Below are 20721 nucleotides of genomic sequence, written 5' to 3'. Positions count from 1 at the left end.
CAGGCAGTGTTGGTCAGTGCTGCTCAGCAGGCAGCACTGGACTGGACTGGATTACAGCTGATACAAGGTGTGAAGGAACAAGGGGTGGCTGTGGGCATGCACTTGCTGCCGCTGCCAGTGTTTATCTGCATGGCAGCAGGGCATTTTGGCGTTGCCAGGAAGGCGTTTTTATGTAGATTCCTCCTCTTTCAGCACTGCATTGTGGTGCAAGCAAAAGAAGCAAATCCTGTCTGGCTTCCTCTCCGGCCTTTATTCACCTCCCGTGTAGCTGTGAGTGTGTGAGCCTGCAGGGCCCCATGGAATTGCCTAGAAGTAGGCTGAATCGCTGCAAGGGCTGAACAGCAGTATCGGGCAGGCTCGGGCAACGCGCGGCCCGTTCGGGTTATCGCTTCTCGGCCTTTTGGCTAAGATCAAGTGTAGTATCTGTTCTTATCAGTTTAATATCTGATACGTCCTCTATCTGGGGACCATATATTAAATGGATTTTTAGAACAGGGAGATGGAAATAGAGCTTGCTCTGTCCACTCCACGCATTGACCTGGTATTGCAGTATTTCCAGGACCGATGCACCCTTTCCTTATGTGTTGACTAAAAGCAGATTCCAAAAGTGTTTTTTGTCTTTGCTATTGTTTCTGTCTTTCTGAAGGGATCTCCCCTTTTAATCCCATTATTTCAACACCTGTTGGACAATGCATGAGTGATAATGAGCTCATTGATTAAATGCAATTAATGAATAGATTGCCACCTCTTGTTGTGTGTCGTCTGTGTTTCTGTGTTTCCGGCATTTCACATTGGAACACCTCATTCACCTTCCTTGTCTTCTCTCCGCCCTCCCTTTTAGGTAAGTTAAAGAGCTGCACCTGAGCCAGCCACTGATTGATTGATTGATTGATTGATTGATTGATTGATTGATTGATTGATTGATTGATGCAGCACAACAGTCAAATAGTGGAGTGGAGTAGGGGAACAGCAAACAGCCAATAAAGCAGCCCGCCCGCTCGCCTGCCCGCCACAATGGACCTACCTGTGTACACTAGATGGATGTGATGGAATGTACTGTCGTCCCTACATTTCAAGAAGAAGTAAGAATTGCAGTTGCAACAAAGCCTTGCTTGCCTACAAAGAGAGCAGCAATTTGGATTTGTTACTATGTTACCTAGAAGAATAACAAACTGTGCAAGGATGGAGGTTGTAGGAGCAAGGAGAAGTTGTCTGTAAAGTTGGTGGATGCCTATTTTCCATTTTGCAGTCCCTTGTCTCCCTCTTGTGGCCTCCTGGAGGCAACTAGCTGTGCAAAAAAAAGACAGCCTGGCGGCCGGCTGTTGCAGTGTTGCCCTCTCAGGCAACACTGAGTGACTGACTGAGCCTCACCGTCTTATATAAAGTTCAGACGGAACTTTGCACGTGTCATAGTGGAGCCCTCAGGATTCCAGAGCCAGCTTTCTGACATCATAATGGGGCCTCAGAGATAAAAGCCTGGGCCCAGGCAGTGTTGGTCAGTGCTGCTCAGCAGGCAGCACTGGACTGGACTGGATTACAGCTGATACAAGGTGTGAAGGAACAAGGGGTGGCTGTGGGCATGCACTTGCTGCCGCTGCCAGTGTTTATCTGCATGGCAGCAGGGCATTTGGGCGTTGCCAGGAAGGCGTTTTTATGTAGATTCCTCCTCTTTCAGCACTGCATTGTGGTGCAAGCAAAAGAAGCAAATCCTGTCTGGCTTCCTCTCCGGCCTTTATTCACCTCCCGTGTAGCTGTGAGTGTGTGAGCCTGCAGGGCCCCATGGAATTGCCTAGAAGTAGGCTGAATCGCTGCAAGGGCTGAACAGCAGTATCGGGCAGGCTCGGGCAACGCGCGGCCCGTTCGGGTTATCGCTTCTCGGCCTTTTGGCTAAGATCAAGTGTAGTATCTGTTCTTATCAGTTTAATATCTGATACGTCCCCTATCTGGGGACCATATATTAAATGGATTTTTAGAACAGGGAGATGGAAATAGAGCTTGCTCTGTCCACTCCACGCATTGACCTGGTATTGCAGTATTTCCAGGACCGGTGCACCCTTTCCTTATGTGTTGACTAAAAGCAGATTCCAAAAGTGTTTTTTGTCTTTGCTATTGTTTCTGTCTTTCTGAAGGGATCTCCCCTTTTAATCCCATTATTTCAACACCTGTTGGACAATGCATGAGTGATAATGAGCTCATTGATTAAATGCAATTAATGAATAGATTGCCACCTCTTGTTGTGTGTCGTCTGTGTTTCTGTGTTTCCGGCATTTCACATTGGAACACCTCATTCACCTTCCTTGTCTTCTCTCCGCCCTCCCTTTTAGGTAAGTTAAAGAGCTGCACCTGAGCCAGCCACTGATTGATTGATTGATTGATTGATTGATTGATTGATTGATTCAGCACAACAGTCAAATAGTGGAGTGGAGTAGGGGAACAGCAAACAGCCAATAAAGCAGCCCGCCCGCTCGCCTGCCCGCCACAATGGACCTACCTGTGTACACTAGATGGATGTGATGGAATGTACTGTCGTCCCTACATTTCAAGAAGAAGTAAGAATTGCAGTTGCAACAAAGCCTTGCTTGCCTACAAAGAGAGCAGCAATTTGGATTTGTTACTATGTTACCTAGAAGAATAACAAACTGTGCAAGGATGGAGGTTGTAGGAGCAAGGAGAAGTTGTCTGTAAAGTTGGTGGATGCCTATTTTCCATTTTGCAGTCCCTTGTCTCCCTCTTGTGGCCTCCTGGAGGCAACTAGCTGTGCAAAAAAAAGACAGCCTGGCGGCCGGCTGTTGCAGTGTTGCCCTCTCAGGCAACACTGAGTGACTGACTGAGCCTCACCGTCTTATATAAAGTTCAGACGGAACTTTGCACGTGTCATAGTGGAGCCCTCAGGATTCCAGAGCCAGCTTTCTGACATCATAATGGGGCCTCAGAGATAAAAGCCTGGGCCCAGGCAGTGTTGGTCAGTGCTGCTCAGCAGGCAGCACTGGACTGGACTGGATTACAGCTGATACAAGGTGTGAAGGAACAAGGGGTGGCTGTGGGCATGCACTTGCTGCCGCTGCCAGTGTTTATCTGCATGGCAGCAGGGCATTTGGGCGTTGCCAGGAAGGCGTTTTTATGTAGATTCCTCCTCTTTCAGCACTGCATTGTGGTGCAAGCAAAAGAAGCAAATCCTGTCTGGCTTCCTCTCCGGCCTTTATTCACCTCCCGTGTAGCTGTGAGTGTGTGAGCCTGCAGGGCCCCATGGAATTGCCTAGAAGTAGGCTGAATCGCTGCAAGGGCTGAACAGCAGTATCGGGCAGGCTCGGGCAACGCGCGGCCCGTTCGGGTTATCGCTTCTCGGCCTTTTGGCTAAGATCAAGTGTAGTATCTGTTCTTATCAGTTTAATATCTGATACGTCCCCTATCTGGGGACCATATATTAAATGGATTTTTAGAACAGGGAGATGGAAATAGAGCTTGCTCTGTCCACTCCACGCATTGACCTGGTATTGCAGTATTTCCAGGACCGGTGCACCCTTTCCTTATGTGTTGACTAAAAGCAGATTCCAAAAGTGTTTTTTGTCTTTGCTATTGTTTCTGTCTTTCTGAAGGGATCTCCCCTTTTAATCCCATTATTTCAACACCTGTTGGACAATGCATGAGTGATAATGAGCTCATTGATTAAATGCAATTAATGAATAGATTGCCACCTCTTGTTGTGTGTCGTCTGTGTTTCTGTGTTTCCGGCATTTCACATTGGAACACCTCATTCACCTTCCTTGTCTTCTCTCCGCCCTCCCTTTTAGGTAAGTTAAAGAGCTGCACCTGAGCCAGCCACTGATTGATTGATTGATTGATTGATTGATTGATTGATTGATGCAGCACAACAGTCAAATAGTGGAGTGGAGTAGGGGAACAGCAAACAGCCAATAAAGCAGCCCGCCCGCTCGCCTGCCCGCCACAATGGACCTACCTGTGTACACTAGATGGATGTGATGGAATGTACTGTCGTCCCTACATTTCAAGAAGAAGTAAGAATTGCAGTTGCAACAAAGCCTTGCTTGCCTACAAAGAGAGCAGCAATTTGGATTTGTTACTATGTTACCTAGAAGAATAACAAACTGTGCAAGGATGGAGGTTGTAGGAGCAAGGAGAAGTTGTCTGTAAAGTTGGTGGATGCCTATTTTCCATTTTGCAGTCCCTTGTCTCCCTCTTGTGGCCTCCTGGAGGCAACTAGCTGTGCAAAAAAAAGACAGCCTGGCGGCCGGCTGTTGCAGTGTTGCCCTCTCAGGCAACACTGAGTGACTGACTGAGCCTCACCGTCTTATATAAAGTTCAGACGGAACTTTGCACGTGTCATAGTGGAGCCCTCAGGATTCCAGAGCCAGCTTTCTGACATCATAATGGGGCCTCAGAGATAAAAGCCTGGGCCCAGGCAGTGTTGGTCAGTGCTGCTCAGCAGGCAGCACTGGACTGGACTGGATTACAGCTGATACAAGGTGTGAAGGAACAAGGGGTGGCTGTGGGCATGCACTTGCTGCCGCTGCCAGTGTTTATCTGCATGGCAGCAGGGCATTTGGGCGTTGCCAGGAAGGCGTTTTTATGTAGATTCCTCCTCTTTCAGCACTGCATTGTGGTGCAAGCAAAAGAAGCAAATCCTGTCTGGCTTCCTCTCCGGCCTTTATTCACCTCCCGTGTAGCTGTGAGTGTGTGAGCCTGCAGGGCCCCATGGAATTGCCTAGAAGTAGGCTGAATCGCTGCAAGGGCTGAACAGCAGTATCGGGCAGGCTCGGGCAACGCGCGGCCCGTTCGGGTTATCGCTTCTCTGCCTTTTGGCTAAGATCAAGTGTAGTATCTGTTCTTATCAGTTTAATATCTGATACGTCCCCTATCTGGGGACCATATATTAAATGGATTTTTAGAACAGGGAGATGGAAATAGAGCTTGCTCTGTCCACTCCACGCATTGACCTGGTATTGCAGTATTTCCAGGACCGGTGCACCCTTTCCTTATGTGTTGACTAAAAGCAGATTCCAAAAGTGTTTTTTGTCTTTGCTATTGTTTCTGTCTTTCTGAAGGGATCTCCCCTTTTAATCCCATTATTTCAACACCTGTTGGACAATGCATGAGTGATAATGAGCTCATTGATTAAATGCAATTAATGAATAGATTGCCACCTCTTGTTGTGTGTCGTCTGTGTTTCTGTGTTTCCGGCATTTCACATTGGAACACCTCATTCACCTTCCTTGTCTTCTCTCCGCCCTCCCTTTTAGGTAAGTTAAAGAGCTGCACCTGAGCCAGCCACTGATTGATTGATTGATTGATTGATTGATTGATTGATTGATTGATTGATTGATTGATGCAGCACAACAGTCAAATAGTGGAGTGGAGTAGGGGAACAGCAAACAGTCAATAAAGCAGCCCGCCCGCTCGCCTGCCCGCCACAATGGACCTACCTGTGTACACTAGATGGATGTGATGGAATGTACTGTCGTCCCTACATTTCAAGAAGAAGTAAGAATTGCAGTTGCAACAAAGCCTTGCTTGCCTACAAAGAGAGCAGCAATTTGGATTTGTTACTATGTTACCTAGAAGAATAACAAACTGTGCAAGGATGGAGGTTGTAGGAGCAAGGAGAAGTTGTCTGTAAAGTTGGTGGATGCCTATTTTCCATTTTGCAGTCCCTTGTCTCCCTCTTGTGGCCTCCTGGAGGCAACTAGCTGTGCAAAAAAAAGACAGCCTGGCGGCCGGCTGTTGCAGTGTTGCCCTCTCAGGCAACACTGAGTGACTGACTGAGCCTCACCGTCTTATATAAAGTTCAGACGGAACTTTGCACGTGTCATAGTGGAGCCCTCAGGATTCCAGAGCCAGCTTTCTGACATCATAATGGGGCCTCAGAGATAAAAGCCTGGGCCCAGGCAGTGTTGGTCAGTGCTGCTCAGCAGGCAGCACTGGACTGGACTGGATTACAGCTGATACAAGGTGTGAAGGAACAAGGGGTGGCTGTGGGCATGCACTTGCTGCCGCTGCCAGTGTTTATCTGCATGGCAGCAGGGCATTTGGGCGTTGCCAGGAAGGCGTTTTTATGTAGATTCCTCCTCTTTCAGCACTGCATTGTGGTGCAAGCAAAAGAAGCAAATCCTGTCTGGCTTCCTCTCCGGCCTTTATTCACCTCCCGTGTAGCTGTGAGTGTGTGAGCCTGCAGGGCCCCATGGAATTGCCTAGAAGTAGGCTGAATCGCTGCAAGGGCTGAACAGCAGTATCGGGCAGGCTCTGGCAACGCGCGGCCCGTTCGGGTTATCGCTTCTCGGCCTTTTGGCTAAGATCAAGTGTAGTATCTGTTCTTATCAGTTTAATATCTGATACGTCCCCTATCTGGGGACCATATATTAAATGGATTTTTAGAACAGGGAGATGGAAATAGAGCTTGCTCTGTCCACTCCACGCATTGACCTGGTATTGCAGTATTTCCAGGACCGGTGCACCCTTTCCTTATGTGTTGACTAAAAGCAGATTCCAAAAGTGTTTTTTGTCTTTGCTATTGTTTCTGTCTTTCTGAAGGGATCTCCCCTTTTAATCCCATTATTTCAACACCTGTTGGACAATGCATGAGTGATAATGAGCTCATTGATTAAATGCAATTAATGAATAGATTGCCACCTCTTGTTGTGTGTCGTCTGTGTTTCTGTGTTTCCGGCATTTCACATTGGAACACCTCATTCACCTTCCTTGTCTTCTCTCCGCCCTCCCTTTTAGGTAAGTTAAAGAGCTGCACCTGAGCCAGCCACTGATTGATTGATTGATTGATTGATTGATTGATTGATTGATTGATTGATGCAGCACAACAGTCAAATAGTGGAGTGGAGTAGGGGAACAGCAAACAGCCAATAAAGCAGCCCGCCCGCTCGCCTGCCCGCCACAATGGACCTACCTGTGTACACTAGATGGATGTGATGGAATGTACTGTCGTCCCTACATTTCAAGAAGAAGTAAGAATTGCAGTTGCAACAAAGCCTTGCTTGCCTACAAAGAGAGCAGCAATTTGGATTTGTTACTATGTTACCTAGAAGAATAACAAACTGTGCAAGGATGGAGGTTGTAGGAGCAAGGAGAAGTTGTCTGTAAAGTTGGTGGATGCCTATTTTCCATTTTGCAGTCCCTTGTCTCCCTCTTGTGGCCTCCTGGAGGCAACTAGCTGTGCAAAAAAAAGACAGCCTGGCGGCCGGCTGTTGCAGTGTTGCCCTCTCAGGCAACACTGAGTGACTGACTGAGCCTCACCGTCTTATATAAAGTTCAGACGGAACTTTGCACGTGTCATAGTGGAGCCCTCAGGATTCCAGAGCCAGCTTTCTGACATCATAATGGGGCCTCAGAGATAAAAGCCTGGGCCCAGGCAGTGTTGGTCAGTGCTGCTCAGCAGGCAGCACTGGACTGGACTGGATTACAGCTGATACAAGGTGTGAAGGAACAAGGGGTGGCTGTGGGCATGCACTTGCTGCCGCTGCCAGTGTTTATCTGCATGGCAGCAGGGCATTTGGGCGTTGCCAGGAAGGCGTTTTTATGTAGATTCCTCCTCTTTCAGCACTGCATTGTGGTGCAAGCAAAAGAAGCAAGTCCTGTCTGGCTTCCTCTCCGGCCTTTATTCACCTCCCGTGTAGCTGTGAGTGTGTGAGCCTGCAGGGCCCCATGGAATTGCCTAGAAGTAGGCTGAATCGCTGCAAGGGCTGAACAGCAGTATCGGGCAGGCTCGGGCAACGCGCGGCCCGTTCGGGTTATCGCTTCTCGGCCTTTTGGCTAAGATCAAGTGTAGTATCTGTTCTTATCAGTTTAATATCTGATACGTCCCCTATCTGGGGACCATATATTAAATGGATTTTTAGAACAGGGAGATGGAAATAGAGCTTGCTCTGTCCACTCCACGCATTGACCTGGTATTGCAGTATTTCCAGGACCGGTGCACCCTTTCCTTATGTGTTGACTAAAAGCAGATTCCAAAAGTGTTTTTTGTCTTTGCTATTGTTTCTGTCTTTCTGAAGGGATCTCCCCTTTTAATCCCATTATTTCAACACCTGTTGGACAATGCATGAGTGATAATGAGCTCATTGATTAAATGCAATTAATGAATAGATTGCCACCTCTTGTTGTGTGTCGTCTGTGTTTCTGTGTTTCCGGCATTTCACATTGGAACACCTCATTCACCTTCCTTGTCTTCTCTCCGCCCTCCCTTTTAGGTAAGTTAAAGAGCTGCACCTGAGCCAGCCACTGATTGATTGATTGATTGATTGATTGATTGATGCAGCACAACAGTCAAATAGTGGAGTGGAGTAGGGGAACAGCAAACAGCCAATAAAGCAGCCCGCCCGCTCGCCTGCCCGCCACAATGGACCTACCTGTGTACACTAGATGGATGTGATGGAATGTACTGTCGTCCCTACATTTCAAGAAGAAGTAAGAATTGCAGTTGCAACAAAGCCTTGCTTGCCTACAAAGAGAGCAGCAATTTGGATTTGTTACTATGTTACCTAGAAGAATAACAAACTGTGCAAGGATGGAGGTTGTAGGAGCAAGGAGAAGTTGTCTGTAAAGTTGGTGGATGCCTATTTTCCATTTTGCAGTCCCTTGTCTCCCTCTTGTGGCCTCCTGGAGGCAACTAGCTGTGCAAAAAAAAGACAGCCTGGCGGCCGGCTGTTGCAGTGTTGCCCTCTCAGGCAACACTGAGTGACTGACTGAGCCTCACCGTCTTATATAAAGTTCAGACGGAACTTTGCACGTGTCATAGTGGAGCCCTCAGGATTCCAGAGCCAGCTTTCTGACATCATAATGGGGCCTCAGAGATAAAAGCCTGGGCCCAGGCAGTGTTGGTCAGTGCTGCTCAGCAGGCAGCACTGGACTGGACTGGATTACAGCTGATACAAGGTGTGAAGGAACAAGGGGTGGCTGTGGGCATGCACTTGCTGCCGCTGCCAGTGTTTATCTGCATGGCAGCAGGGCATTTGGGCGTTGCCAGGAAGGCGTTTTTATGTAGATTCCTCCTCTTTCAGCACTGCATTGTGGTGCAAGCAAAAGAAGCAAATCCTGTCTGGCTTCCTCTCCGGCCTTTATTCACCTCCCGTGTAGCTGTGAGTGTGTGAGCCTGCAGGGCCCCATGGAATTGCCTAGAAGTAGGCTGAATCGCTGCAAGGGCTGAACAGCAGTATCGGGCAGGCTCGGGCAACGCGCGGCCCGTTCGGGTTATCGCTTCTCGGCCTTTTGGCTAAGATCAAGTGTAGTATCTGTTCTTATCAGTTTAATATCTGATACGTCCCCTATCTGGGGACCATATATTAAATGGATTTTTAGAACAGGGAGATGGAAATAGAGCTTGCTCTGTCCACTCCACGCATTGACCTGGTATTGCAGTATTTCCAGGACCGGTGCACCCTTTCCTTATGTGTTGACTAAAAGCAGATTCCAAAAGTGTTTTTTGTCTTTGCTATTGTTTCTGTCTTTCTGAAGGGATCTCCCCTTTTAATCCCATTATTTCAACACCTGTTGGACAATGCATGAGTGATAATGAGCTCATTGATTAAATGCAATTAATGAATAGATTGCCACCTCTTGTTGTGTGTCGTCTGTGTTTCTGTGTTTCCGGCATTTCACATTGGAACACCTCATTCACCTTCCTTGTCTTCTCTCCGCCCTCCCTTTTAGGTAAGTTAAAGAGCTGCACCTGAGCCAGCCACTGATTGATTGATTGATTGATTGATTGATTGATTGATTGATTGATTGATTGATTGATGCAGCACAACAGTCAAATAGTGGAGTGGAGTAGGGGAACAGCAAACAGCCAATAAAGCAGCCCGCCCGCTCGCCTGCCCGCCACAATGGACCTACCTGTGTACACTAGATGGATGTGATGGAATGTACTGTCGTCCCTACATTTCAAGAAGAAGTAAGAATTGCAGTTGCAACAAAGCCTTGCTTGCCTACAAAGAGAGCAGCAATTTGGATTTGTTACTATGTTACCTAGAAGAATAACAAACTGTGCAAGGATGGAGGTTGTAGGAGCAAGGAGAAGTTGTCTGTAAAGTTGGTGGATGCCTATTTTCCATTTTGCAGTCCCTTGTCTCCCTCTTGTGGCCTCCTGGAGGCAACTAGCTGTGCAAAAAAAAGACAGCCTGGCGGCCGGCTGTTGCAGTGTTGCCCTCTCAGGCAACACTGAGTGACTGACTGAGCCTCACCGTCTTATATAAAGTTCAGACGGAACTTTGCACGTGTCATAGTGGAGCCCTCAGGATTCCAGAGCCAGCTTTCTGACATCATAATGGGGCCTCAGAGATAAAAGCCTGGGCCCAGGCAGTGTTGGTCAGTGCTGCTCAGCAGGCAGCACTGGACTGGACTGGATTACAGCTGATACAAGGTGTGAAGGAACAAGGGGTGGCTGTGGGCATGCACTTGCTGCCGCTGCCAGTGTTTATCTGCATGGCAGCAGGGCATTTGGGCGTTGCCAGGAAGGCGTTTTTATGTAGATTCCTCCTCTTTCAGCACTGCATTGTGGTGCAAGCAAAAGAAGCAAATCCTGTCTGGCTTCCTCTCCGGCCTTTATTCACCTCCCGTGTAGCTGTGAGTGTGTGAGCCTGCAGGGCCCCATGGAATTGCCTAGAAGTAGGCTGAATCGCTGCAAGGGCTGAACAGCAGTATCGGGCAGGCTCGGGCAACGCGCGGCCCGTTCGGGTTATCGCTTCTCGGCCTTTTGGCTAAGATCAAGTGTAGTATCTGTTCTTATCAGTTTAATATCTGATACGTCCCCTATCTGGGGACCATATATTAAATGGATTTTTAGAACAGGGAGATGGAAATAGAGCTTGCTCTGTCCACTCCACGCATTGACCTGGTATTGCAGTATTTCCAGGACCGGTGCACCCTTTCCTTATGTGTTGACTAAAAGCAGATTCCAAAAGTGTTTTTTGTCTTTGCTATTGTTTCTGTCTTTCTGAAGGGATCTCCCCTTTTAATCCCATTATTTCAACACCTGTTGGACAATGCATGAGTGATAATGAGCTCATTGATTAAATGCAATTAATGAATAGATTGCCACCTCTTGTTGTGTGTCGTCTGTGTTTCTGTGTTTCCGGCATTTCACATTGGAACACCTCATTCACCTTCCTTGTCTTCTCTCCGCCCTCCCTTTTAGGTAAGTTAAAGAGCTGCACCTGAGCCAGCCACTGATTGATTGATTGATTGATTGATTGATTGATTGATTGATTGATTGATTGATTGATGCAGCACAACAGTCAAATAGTGGAGTGGAGTAGGGGAACAGCAAACAGCCAATAAAGCAGCCCGCCCGCTCGCCTGCCCGCCACAATGGACCTACCTGTGTACACTAGATGGATGTGATGGAATGTACTGTCGTCCCTACATTTCAAGAAGAAGTAAGAATTGCAGTTGCAACAAAGCCTTGCTTGCCTACAAAGAGAGCAGCAATTTGGATTTGTTACTATGTTACCTAGAAGAATAACAAACTGTGCAAGGATGGAGGTTGTAGGAGCAAGGAGAAGTTGTCTGTAAAGTTGGTGGATGCCTATTTTCCATTTTGCAGTCCCTTGTCTCCCTCTTGTGGCCTCCTGGAGGCAACTAGCTGTGCAAAAAAAAGACAGCCTGGCGGCCGGCTGTTGCAGTGTTGCCCTCTCAGGCAACACTGAGTGACTGACTGAGCCTCACCGTCTTATATAAAGTTCAGACGGAACTTTGCACGTGTCATAGTGGAGCCCTCAGGATTCCAGAGCCAGCTTTCTGACATCATAATGGGGCCTCAGAGATAAAAGCCTGGGCCCAGGCAGTGTTGGTCAGTGCTGCTCAGCAGGCAGCACTGGACTGGACTGGATTACAGCTGATACAAGGTGTGAAGGAACAAGGGGTGGCTGTGGGCATGCACTTGCTGCCGCTGCCAGTGTTTATCTGCATGGCAGCAGGGCATTTGGGCGTTGCCAGGAAGGCGTTTTTATGTAGATTCCTCCTCTTTCAGCACTGCATTGTGGTGCAAGCAAAAGAAGCAAATCCTGTCTGGCTTCCTCTCCGGCCTTTATTCACCTCCCGTGTAGCTGTGAGTGTGTGAGCCTGCAGGGCCCCATGGAATTGCCTAGAAGTAGGCTGAATCGCTGCAAGGGCTGAACAGCAGTATCGGGCAGGCTCGGGCAACGCGCGGCCCGTTCGGGTTATCGCTTCTCGGCCTTTTGGCTAAGATCAAGTGTAGTATCTGTTCTTATCAGTTTAATATCTGATACGTCCCCTATCTGGGGACCATATATTAAATGGATTTTTAGAACAGGGAGATGGAAATAGAGCTTGCTCTGTCCACTCCACGCATTGACCTGGTATTGCAGTATTTCCAGGACCGGTGCACCCTTTCCTTATGTGTTGACTAAAAGCAGATTCCAAAAGTGTTTTTTGTCTTTGCTATTGTTTCTGTCTTTCTGAAGGGATCTCCCCTTTTAATCCCATTATTTCAACACCTGTTGGACAATGCATGAGTGATAATGAGCTCATTGATTAAATGCAATTAATGAATAGATTGCCACCTCTTGTTGTGTGTCGTCTGTGTTTCTGTGTTTCCGGCATTTCACATTGGAACACCTCATTCACCTTCCTTGTCTTCTCTCCGCCCTCCCTTTTAGGTAAGTTAAAGAGCTGCACCTGAGCCAGCCACTGATTGATTGATTGATTGATTGATTGATTGATTGATTGATTGATTGATTGATGCAGCACAACAGTCAAATAGTGGAGTGGAGTAGGGGAACAGCAAACAGCCAATAAAGCAGCCCGCCCGCTCGCCTGCCCGCCACAATGGACCTACCTGTGTACACTAGATGGATGTGATGGAATGTACTGTCGTCCCTACATTTCAAGAAGAAGTAAGAATTGCAGTTGCAACAAAGCCTTGCTTGCCTACAAAAAAAGCAGCAATTTGGATTTGTTACTATGTTACCTAGAAGAATAACAAACTGTGCAAGGATGGATGTTGTAGGAGCAAGGAGAAGTTGTCTGTAAAGTTGGTGGATGCCTATTTTCCATTTTGCAGTCCCTTGTCTCCCTCTTGTGGCCTCCTGGAGGCAACTAGCTGTGCAAAAAAAAGACAGCCTGGCGGCCGGCTGTTGCAGTGTTGCCCTCTCAGGCAACACTGAGTGACTGACTGAGCCTCACCGTCTTATATAAAGTTCAGACGGAACTTTGCACGTGTCATAGTGGAGCCCTCAGGATTCCAGAGCCAGCTTTCTGACATCATAATGGGGCCTCAGAGATAAAAGCCTGGGCCCAGGCAGTGTTGGTCAGTGCTGCTCAGCAGGCAGCACTGGACTGGACTGGATTACAGCTGATACAAGGTGTGAAGGAACAAGGGGTGGCTGTGGGCATGCACTTGCTGCCGCTGCCAGTGTTTATCTGCATGGCAGCAGGGCATTTGGGCGTTGCCAGGAAGGCGTTTTTATGTAGATTCCTCCTCTTTCAGCACTGCATTGTGGTGCAAGCAAAAGAAGCAAATCCTGTCTGGCTTCCTCTCCGGCCTTTATTCACCTCCCGTGTAGCTGTGAGTGTGTGAGCCTGCAGGGCCCCATGGAATTGCCTAGAAGTAGGCTGAATCGCTGCAAGGGCTGAACAGCAGTATCGGGCAGGCTCGGGCAACGCGCGGCCCGTTCGGGTTATCGCTTCTCGGCCTTTTGGCTAAGATCAAGTGTAGTATCTGTTCTTATCAGTTTAATATCTGATACGTCCCCTATCTGGGGACCATATATTAAATGGATTTTTAGAACAGGGAGATGGAAATAGAGCTTGCTCTGTCCACTCCACGCATTGACCTGGTATTGCAGTATTTCCAGGACCGGTGCACCCTTTCCTTATGTGTTGACTAAAAGCAGATTCCAAAAGTGTTTTTTGTCTTTGCTATTGTTTCTGTCTTTCTGAAGGGATCTCCCCTTTTAATCCCATTATTTCAACACCTGTTGGACAATGCATGAGTGATAATGAGCTCATTGATTAAATGCAATTAATGAATAGATTGCCACCTCTTGTTGTGTGTCGTCTGTGTTTCTGTGTTTCCGGCATTTCACATTGGAACACCTCATTCACCTTCCTTGTCTTCTCTCCGCCCTCCCTTTTAGGTAAGTTAAAGAGCTGCACCTGAGCCAGCCACTGATTGATTGATTGATTGATTGATTGATTGATTGATTGATTGATTGATTGATTGATTGATTGATGCAGCACAACAGTCAAATAGTGGAGTGGAGTAGGGGAACAGCAAACAGCCAATAAAGCAGCCCGCCCGCTCGCCTGCCCGCCACAATGGACCTACCTGTGTACACTAGATGGATGTGATGGAATGTACTGTCGTCCCTACATTTCAAGAAGAAGTAAGAATTGCAGTTGCAACAAAGCCTTGCTTGCCTACAAAGAGAGCAGCAATTTGGATTTGTTACTATGTTACCTAGAAGAATAACAAACTGTGCAAGGATGGAGGTTGTAGGAGCAAGGAGAAGTTGTCTGTAAAGTTGGTGGATGCCTATTTTCCATTTTGCAGTCCCTTGTCTCCCTCTTGTGGCCTCCTGGAGGCAACTAGCTGTGCAAAAAAAAGACAGCCTGGCGGCCGGCTGTTGCAGTGTTGCCCTCTCAGGCAACACTGAGTGACTGACTGAGCCTCACCGTCTTATATAAAGTTCAGACGGAACTTTGCACGTGTCATAGTGGAGCCCTCAGGATTCCAGAGCCAGCTTTCTGACATCATAATGGGGCCTCAGAGATAAAAGCCTGGGCCCAGGCAGTGTTGGTCAGTGCTGCTCAGCAGGCAGCACTGGACTGGACTGGATTACAGCTGATACAAGGTGTGAAGGAACAAGGGGTGGCTGTGGGCATGCACTTGCTGCCGCTGCCAGTGTTTATCTGCATGGCAGCAGGGCATTTGGGCGTTGCCAGGAAGGCGTTTTTATGTAGATTCCTCCTCTTTCAGCACTGCATTGTGGTGCAAGCAAAAGAAGCAAATCCTGTCTGGCTTCCTCTCCGGCCTTTATTCACCTCCCGTGTAGCTGTGAGTGTGTGAGCCTGCAGGGCCCCATGGAATTGCCTAGAAGTAGGCTGAATCGCTGCAAGGGCTGAACAGCAGTATCGGGCAGGCTCGGGCAACGCGCGGCCCGTTCGGGTTATCGCTTCTCGGCCTTTTGGCTAAGATCAAGTGTAGTATCTGTTCTTATCAGTTTAATATCTGATACGTCCCCTATCTGGGGACCATATATTAAATGGATTTTTAGAACAGGGAGATGGAAATAGAGCTTGCTCTGTCCACTCCACGCATTGACCTGGTATTGCAGTATTTCCAGGACCGGTGCACCCTTTCCTTATGTGTTGACTAAAAGCAGATTCCAAAAGTGTTTTTTGTCTTTGCTATTGTTTCTGTCTTTCTGAAGGGATCTCCCCTTTTAATCCCATTATTTCAACACCTGTTGGACAATGCATGAGTGATAATGAGCTCATTGATTAAATGCAATTAATGAATAGATTGCCACCTCTTGTTGTGTGTCGTCTGTGTTTCTGTGTTTCCGGCATTTCACATTGGAACACCTCATTCACCTTCCTTGTCTTCTCTCCGCCCTCCCTTTTAGGTAAGTTAAAGAGCTGCACCTGAGCCAGCCACTGATTGATTGATTGATTGATTGATTGATTGATTGATTGATTGATTGATTGATTGATGCAGCACAACAGTCAAATAGTGGAGTGGAGTAGGGGAACAGCAAACAGCCAATAAAGCAGCCCGCCCGCTCGCCTGCCCGCCACAATGGACCTACCTGTGTACACTAGATGGATGTGATGGAATGTACTGTCGTCCCTACATTTCAAGAAGAAGTAAGAATTGCAGTTGCAACAAAGCCTTGCTTGCCTACAAAAAAAGCAGCAATTTGGATTTGTTACTATGTTACCTAGAAGAATAACAAACTGTGCAAGGATGGATGTTGTAGGAGCAAGGAGAAGTTGTCTGTAAAGTTGGTGGATGCCTATTTTCCATTTTGCAGTCCCTTGTCTCCCTCTTGTGGCCTCCTGGAGGCAACTAGCTGTGCAAAAAAAAGACAGCCTGGCGGCCGGCTGTTGCAGTGTTGCCCTCTCAGGCAACACTGAGTGACTGACTGAGCCTCACCGTCTTATATAAAGTTCAGACGGAACTTTGCACGTGTCATAGTGGAGCCCTCAGGATTCCAGAGCCAGCTTTCTGACATCATAATGGGGCCTCAGAGATAAAAGCCTGGGCCCAGGCAGTGTTGGTCAGTGCTGCTCAGCAGGCAGCACTGGACTGGACTGGATTACAGCTGATACAAGGTGTGAAGGAACAAGGGGTGGCTGTGGGCATGCACTTGCTGCCGCTGCCAGTGTTTATCTGCATGGCAGCAGGGCATTTGGGCGTTGCCAGGAAGGCGTTTTTATGTAGATTCCTCCTCTTTCAGCACTGCATTGTGGTGCAAGCAAAAGAAGCAAATCCTGTCTGGCTTCCTCTCCGGCCTTTATTCACCTCCCGTGTAGCTGTGAGTGTGTGAGCCTGCAGGGCCCCATGGAATTGCCTAGAAGTAGGCTGAATCGCTGCAAGGGCTGAACAGCAGTATCGGGCAGGCTCGGGCAACGCGCGGCCCGTTCGGGTTATCGCTTCTCGGCCTTTTGGCTAAGATCAAGTGTAGTATCTGTTCTTATCAGTTTAATATCTGATACGTCCCCTATCTGGGGACCATATATTAAATGGATTTTTAGAACAGGGAGATGGAAATAGAGCTTGCTCTGTCCACTCCACGCATTGACCTGGTATTGCAGTATTTCCAGGACCGGTGCACCCTTTCCTTATGTGTTGACTAAAAGCAGATTCCAAAAGTGTTTTTTGTCTTTGCTATTGTTTCTGTCTTTCTGAAGGGATCTCCCCTTTTAATCCCATTATTTCAACACCTGTTGGACAATGCATGAGTGATAATGAGCATGAGTGATAATGAGCTCATTGATTAAATGCAATTAATGAATAGATTGCCACCTCTTGTTGTGTGTCGTCTGTGTTTCTGTGTTTCCGGCATTTCACATTGGAACACCTCATTCACCTTCCTTGTCTTCTCTCCGCCCTCCCTTTTAGGTAAGTTAAAGAGCTGCACCTGAGCCAGCCACTGATTGATTGATTGATTGATTGATTGATTGATTGATTGATTGATTGATTGATTGATGCAGCACAACAGTCAAATAGTGGAGTGGAGTAGGGGAACAGCAAACAGCCAATAAAGCAGCCCGCCCGCTCGCCTGCCCGCCACAATGGACCTACCTGTGTACACTAGATGGATGTGATGGAATGTACTGTCGTCCCTACATTTCAAGAAGAAGTAAGAATTGCAGTTGCAACAAAGCCTTGCTTGCCTACAAAGAGAGCAGCAATTTGGATTTGTTACTATGTTACCTAGAAGAATAACAAACTGTGCAAGGATGGAGGTTGTAGGAGCAAGGAGAAGTTGTCTGTAAAGTTGGTGGATGCCTATTTTCCATTTTGCAGTCCCTTGTCTCCCTCTTGTGGCCTCCTGGAGGCAACTAGCTGTGCAAAAAAAAGACAGCCTGGCGGCCGGCTGTTGCAGTGTTGCCCTCTCAGGCAACACTGAGTGACTGACTGAGCCTCACCGTCTTATATAAAGTTCAGACGGAACTTTGCACGTGTCATAGTGGAGCCCTCAGGATTCCAGAGCCAGCTTTCTGACATCATAATGGGGCCTCAGAGATAAAAGCCTGGGCCCAGGCAGTGTTGGTCAGTGCTGCTCAGCAGGCAGCACTGGACTGGACTGGATTACAGCTGATACAAGGTGTGAAGGAACAAGGGGTGGCTGTGGGCATGCACTTGCTGCCGCTGCCAGTGTTTATCTGCATGGCAGCAGGGCATTTGGGCGTTGCCAGGAAGGCGTTTTTATGTAGATTCCTCCTCTTTCAGCACTGCATTGTGGTGCAAGCAAAAGAAGCAAATCCTGTCTGGCTTCCTCTCCGGCCTTTATTCACCTCCCGTGTAGCTGTGAGTGTGTGAGCCTGCAGGGCCCCATGGAATTGCCTAGAAGTAGGCTGAATCGCTGCAAGGGCTGAACAGCAGTATCGGGCAGGCTCGGGCAACGCGCGGCCCGTTCGGGTTATCGCTTCTCGGCCTTTTGGCTAAGATCAAGTGTAGTATCTGTTCTTATCAGTTTAATATCTGATACGTCCCCTATCTGGGGACCATATATTAAATGGATTTTTAGAACAGGGAGATGGAAATAGAGCTTGCTCTGTCCACTCCACGCATTGACCTGGTATTGCAGTATTTCCAGGACCGGTGCACCCTTTCCTTATGTGTTGACTAAAAGCAGATTCCAAAAGTGTTTTTTGTCTTTGCTATTGTTTCTGTCTTTCTGAAGGGATCTCCCCTTTTAATCCCATTATTTCAACACCTGTTGGACAATGCATGAGTGATAATGAGCTCATTGATTAAATGCAATTAATGAATAGATTGCCACCTCTTGTTGTGTGTCGTCTGTGTTTCTGTGTTTCCGGCATTTCACATTGGAACACCTCATTCACCTTCCTTGTCTTCTCTCCGCCCTCCCTTTTAGGTAAGTTAAAGAGCTGCACCTGAGCCAGCCACTGATTGATTGATTGATTGATTGATTGATTGATTGATTGATTGATGCAGCACAACAGTCAAATAGTGGAGTGGAGTAGGGGAACAGCAAACAGCCAATAAAGCAGCCCGCCCGCTCGCCTGCCCGCCACAATGGACCTACCTGTGTACACTAGATGGATGTGATGGAATGTACTGTCGTCCCTACATTTCAAGAAGAAGTAAGAATTGCAGTTGCAACAAAGCCTTGCTTGCCTACAAAGAGAGCAGCAATTTGGATTTGTTACTATGTTACCTAGAAGAATAACAAACTGTGCAAGGATGGAGGTTGTAGGAGCAAGGAGAAGTTGTCTGTAAAGTTGGTGGATGCCTATTTTCCATTTTGCAGTCCCTTGTCTCCCTCTTGTGGCCTCCTGGAGGCAACTAGCTGTGCAAAAAAAAGACAGCCTGGCGGCCGGCTGTTGCAGTGTTGCCCTCTCAGGCAACACTGAGTGACTGACTGAGCCTCACCGTCTTATATAAAGTTCAGACGGAACTTTGCACGTGTCATAGTGGAGCCCTCAGGATTCCAGAGCCAGCTTTCTGACATCATAATGGGGCCTCAGAGATAAAAGCCTGGGCCCAGGCAGTGTTGGTCAGTGCTGCTCAGCAGGCAGCACTGGACTGGACTGGATTACAGCTGATACAAGGTGTGAAGGAACAAGGGGTGGCTGTGGGCATGCACTTGCTGCCGCTGCCAGTGTTTATCTGCATGGCAGCAGGGCATTTGGGCGTTGCCAGGAAGGCGTTTTTATGTAGATTCCTCCTCTTTCAGCACTGCATTGTGGTGCAAGCAAAAGAAGCAAATCCTGTCTGGCTTCCTCTCCGGCCTTTATTCACCTCCCGTGTAGCTGTGAGTGTGTGAGCCTGCAGGGCCCCATGGAATTGCCTCGAAGTAGGCTGAATCGCTGCAAGGGCTGAACAGCAGTATCGGGCAGGCTCGGGCAACGCGCGGCCCGTTCGGGTTATCGCTTCTCGGCCTTTTGGCTAAGATCAAGTGTAGTATCTGTTCTTATCAGTTTAATATCTGATACGTCCCCTATCTGGGGACCATATATTAAATGGATTTTTAGAACAGGGAGATGGAAATAGAGCTTGCTCTGTCCACTCCACGCATTGACCTGGTATTGCAGTATTTCCAGGACCGGTGCACCCTTTCCTTATGTGTTGACTAAAAGCAGATTCCAAAAGTGTTTTTTGTCTTTGCTATTGTTTCTGTCTTTCTGAAGGGATCTCCCCTTTTAATCCCATTATTTCAACACCTGTTGGACAATGCATGAGTGATAATGAGCTCATTGATTAAATGCAATTAATGAATAGATTGCCACCTCTTGTTGTGTGTCGTCTGTGTTTCTGTGTTTCCGGCATTTCACATTGGAACACCTCATTCACCTTCCTTGTCTTCTCTCCGCCCTCCCTTTTAGGTAAGTTAAAGAGCTGCACCTGAGCCAGCCACTGATTGATTGATTGATTGATTGATTGATTGATTGATTGATTGATTGATTGCAGCACAACAGTCAAATAGTGGAGTGGAGTAGGGGAACAGCAAACAGCCAATAAAGCAGCCCGCCCGCTCGCCTGCCCGCCACAATGGACCTACCTGTGTACACTAGATGGATGTGATGGAATGTACTGTCGTCCCTACATTTCAAGAAGAAGTAAGAATTGCAGTTGCAACAAAGCCTTGCTTGCCTACAAAGAGAGCAGCAATTTGGATTTGTTACTATGTTACCTAGAAGAATAACAAACTGTGCAAGGATGGAGGTTGTAGGAGCAAGGAGAAGTTGTCTGTAAAGTTGGTGGATGCCTATTTTCCATTTTGCAGTCCCTTGTCTCCCTCTTGTGGCCTCCTGGAGGCAACTAGCTGTGCAAAAAAAAGACAGCCTGGCGGCCGGCTGTTGCAGTGTTGCCCTCTCAGGCAACACTGAGTGACTGACTGAGCCTCACCGTCTTATATAAAGTTCAGACGGAACTTTGCACGTGTCATAGTGGAGCCCTCAGGATTCCAGAGCCAGCTTTCTGACATCATAATGGGGCCTCAGAGATAAAAGCCTGGGCCCAGGCAGTGTTGGTCAGTGCTG

The 20721-nt window shown here is 47.8% G+C and overlaps 14 non-coding genes across 14 annotated transcripts; all 14 read left to right on the top strand.

Annotated features, from left to right (window-relative positions):
• Nucleotides 1-384: 384 nt before the first annotated feature.
• Nucleotides 385-575, top strand: LOC142695518 (U2 spliceosomal RNA). Its single transcript, XR_012863627.1, has one exon. It is a non-coding gene; the product is annotated as a U2 spliceosomal RNA (small nuclear RNA).
• Nucleotides 576-1867: 1292 nt separating this feature from the next.
• LOC142695099 (U2 spliceosomal RNA) lies at nt 1868-2058 on the top strand. Its single transcript, XR_012863248.1, has one exon. It is a non-coding gene; the product is annotated as a U2 spliceosomal RNA (small nuclear RNA).
• A 1276-nt stretch (nt 2059-3334) lies between these two features.
• LOC142695098 (U2 spliceosomal RNA) lies at nt 3335-3525 on the top strand. Its single transcript, XR_012863247.1, has one exon. It is a non-coding gene; the product is annotated as a U2 spliceosomal RNA (small nuclear RNA).
• Nucleotides 3526-4801: 1276 nt separating this feature from the next.
• Nucleotides 4802-4992, top strand: LOC142695511 (U2 spliceosomal RNA). The gene has a single exon (XR_012863621.1). It is a non-coding gene; the product is annotated as a U2 spliceosomal RNA (small nuclear RNA).
• Nucleotides 4993-6284: 1292 nt separating this feature from the next.
• LOC142695097 (U2 spliceosomal RNA) lies at nt 6285-6475 on the top strand. Its single transcript, XR_012863246.1, has one exon. It is a non-coding gene; the product is annotated as a U2 spliceosomal RNA (small nuclear RNA).
• Nucleotides 6476-7759: 1284 nt separating this feature from the next.
• Nucleotides 7760-7950, top strand: LOC142695096 (U2 spliceosomal RNA). Its single transcript, XR_012863245.1, has one exon. It is a non-coding gene; the product is annotated as a U2 spliceosomal RNA (small nuclear RNA).
• Nucleotides 7951-9218: 1268 nt separating this feature from the next.
• LOC142695095 (U2 spliceosomal RNA) lies at nt 9219-9409 on the top strand. Its single transcript, XR_012863244.1, has one exon. It is a non-coding gene; the product is annotated as a U2 spliceosomal RNA (small nuclear RNA).
• Nucleotides 9410-10701: 1292 nt separating this feature from the next.
• On the top strand, nt 10702-10892 carry LOC142695094 (U2 spliceosomal RNA). Its single transcript, XR_012863243.1, has one exon. It is a non-coding gene; the product is annotated as a U2 spliceosomal RNA (small nuclear RNA).
• Nucleotides 10893-12184: 1292 nt separating this feature from the next.
• LOC142695093 (U2 spliceosomal RNA) lies at nt 12185-12375 on the top strand. Its single transcript, XR_012863242.1, has one exon. It is a non-coding gene; the product is annotated as a U2 spliceosomal RNA (small nuclear RNA).
• A 1288-nt stretch (nt 12376-13663) lies between these two features.
• LOC142695090 (U2 spliceosomal RNA) lies at nt 13664-13854 on the top strand. The gene has a single exon (XR_012863240.1). It is a non-coding gene; the product is annotated as a U2 spliceosomal RNA (small nuclear RNA).
• A 1300-nt stretch (nt 13855-15154) lies between these two features.
• Nucleotides 15155-15345, top strand: LOC142695089 (U2 spliceosomal RNA). The gene has a single exon (XR_012863239.1). It is a non-coding gene; the product is annotated as a U2 spliceosomal RNA (small nuclear RNA).
• A 1292-nt stretch (nt 15346-16637) lies between these two features.
• LOC142695088 (U2 spliceosomal RNA) lies at nt 16638-16828 on the top strand. The gene has a single exon (XR_012863238.1). It is a non-coding gene; the product is annotated as a U2 spliceosomal RNA (small nuclear RNA).
• Nucleotides 16829-18136: 1308 nt separating this feature from the next.
• LOC142695087 (U2 spliceosomal RNA) lies at nt 18137-18327 on the top strand. Its single transcript, XR_012863237.1, has one exon. It is a non-coding gene; the product is annotated as a U2 spliceosomal RNA (small nuclear RNA).
• A 1280-nt stretch (nt 18328-19607) lies between these two features.
• Nucleotides 19608-19798, top strand: LOC142695086 (U2 spliceosomal RNA). The gene has a single exon (XR_012863236.1). It is a non-coding gene; the product is annotated as a U2 spliceosomal RNA (small nuclear RNA).
• Nucleotides 19799-20721: the final 923 nt, after the last annotated feature.

This window comes from Rhinoderma darwinii, assembly GCF_050947455.1.
Source record: "Rhinoderma darwinii isolate aRhiDar2 chromosome 5 unlocalized genomic scaffold, aRhiDar2.hap1 SUPER_5_unloc_47, whole genome shotgun sequence".
Classification (NCBI taxonomy): domain Eukaryota; kingdom Metazoa; phylum Chordata; class Amphibia; order Anura; family Rhinodermatidae; genus Rhinoderma; species Rhinoderma darwinii.
This window is presented reverse-complemented; position numbering and strand designations above follow the sequence as displayed.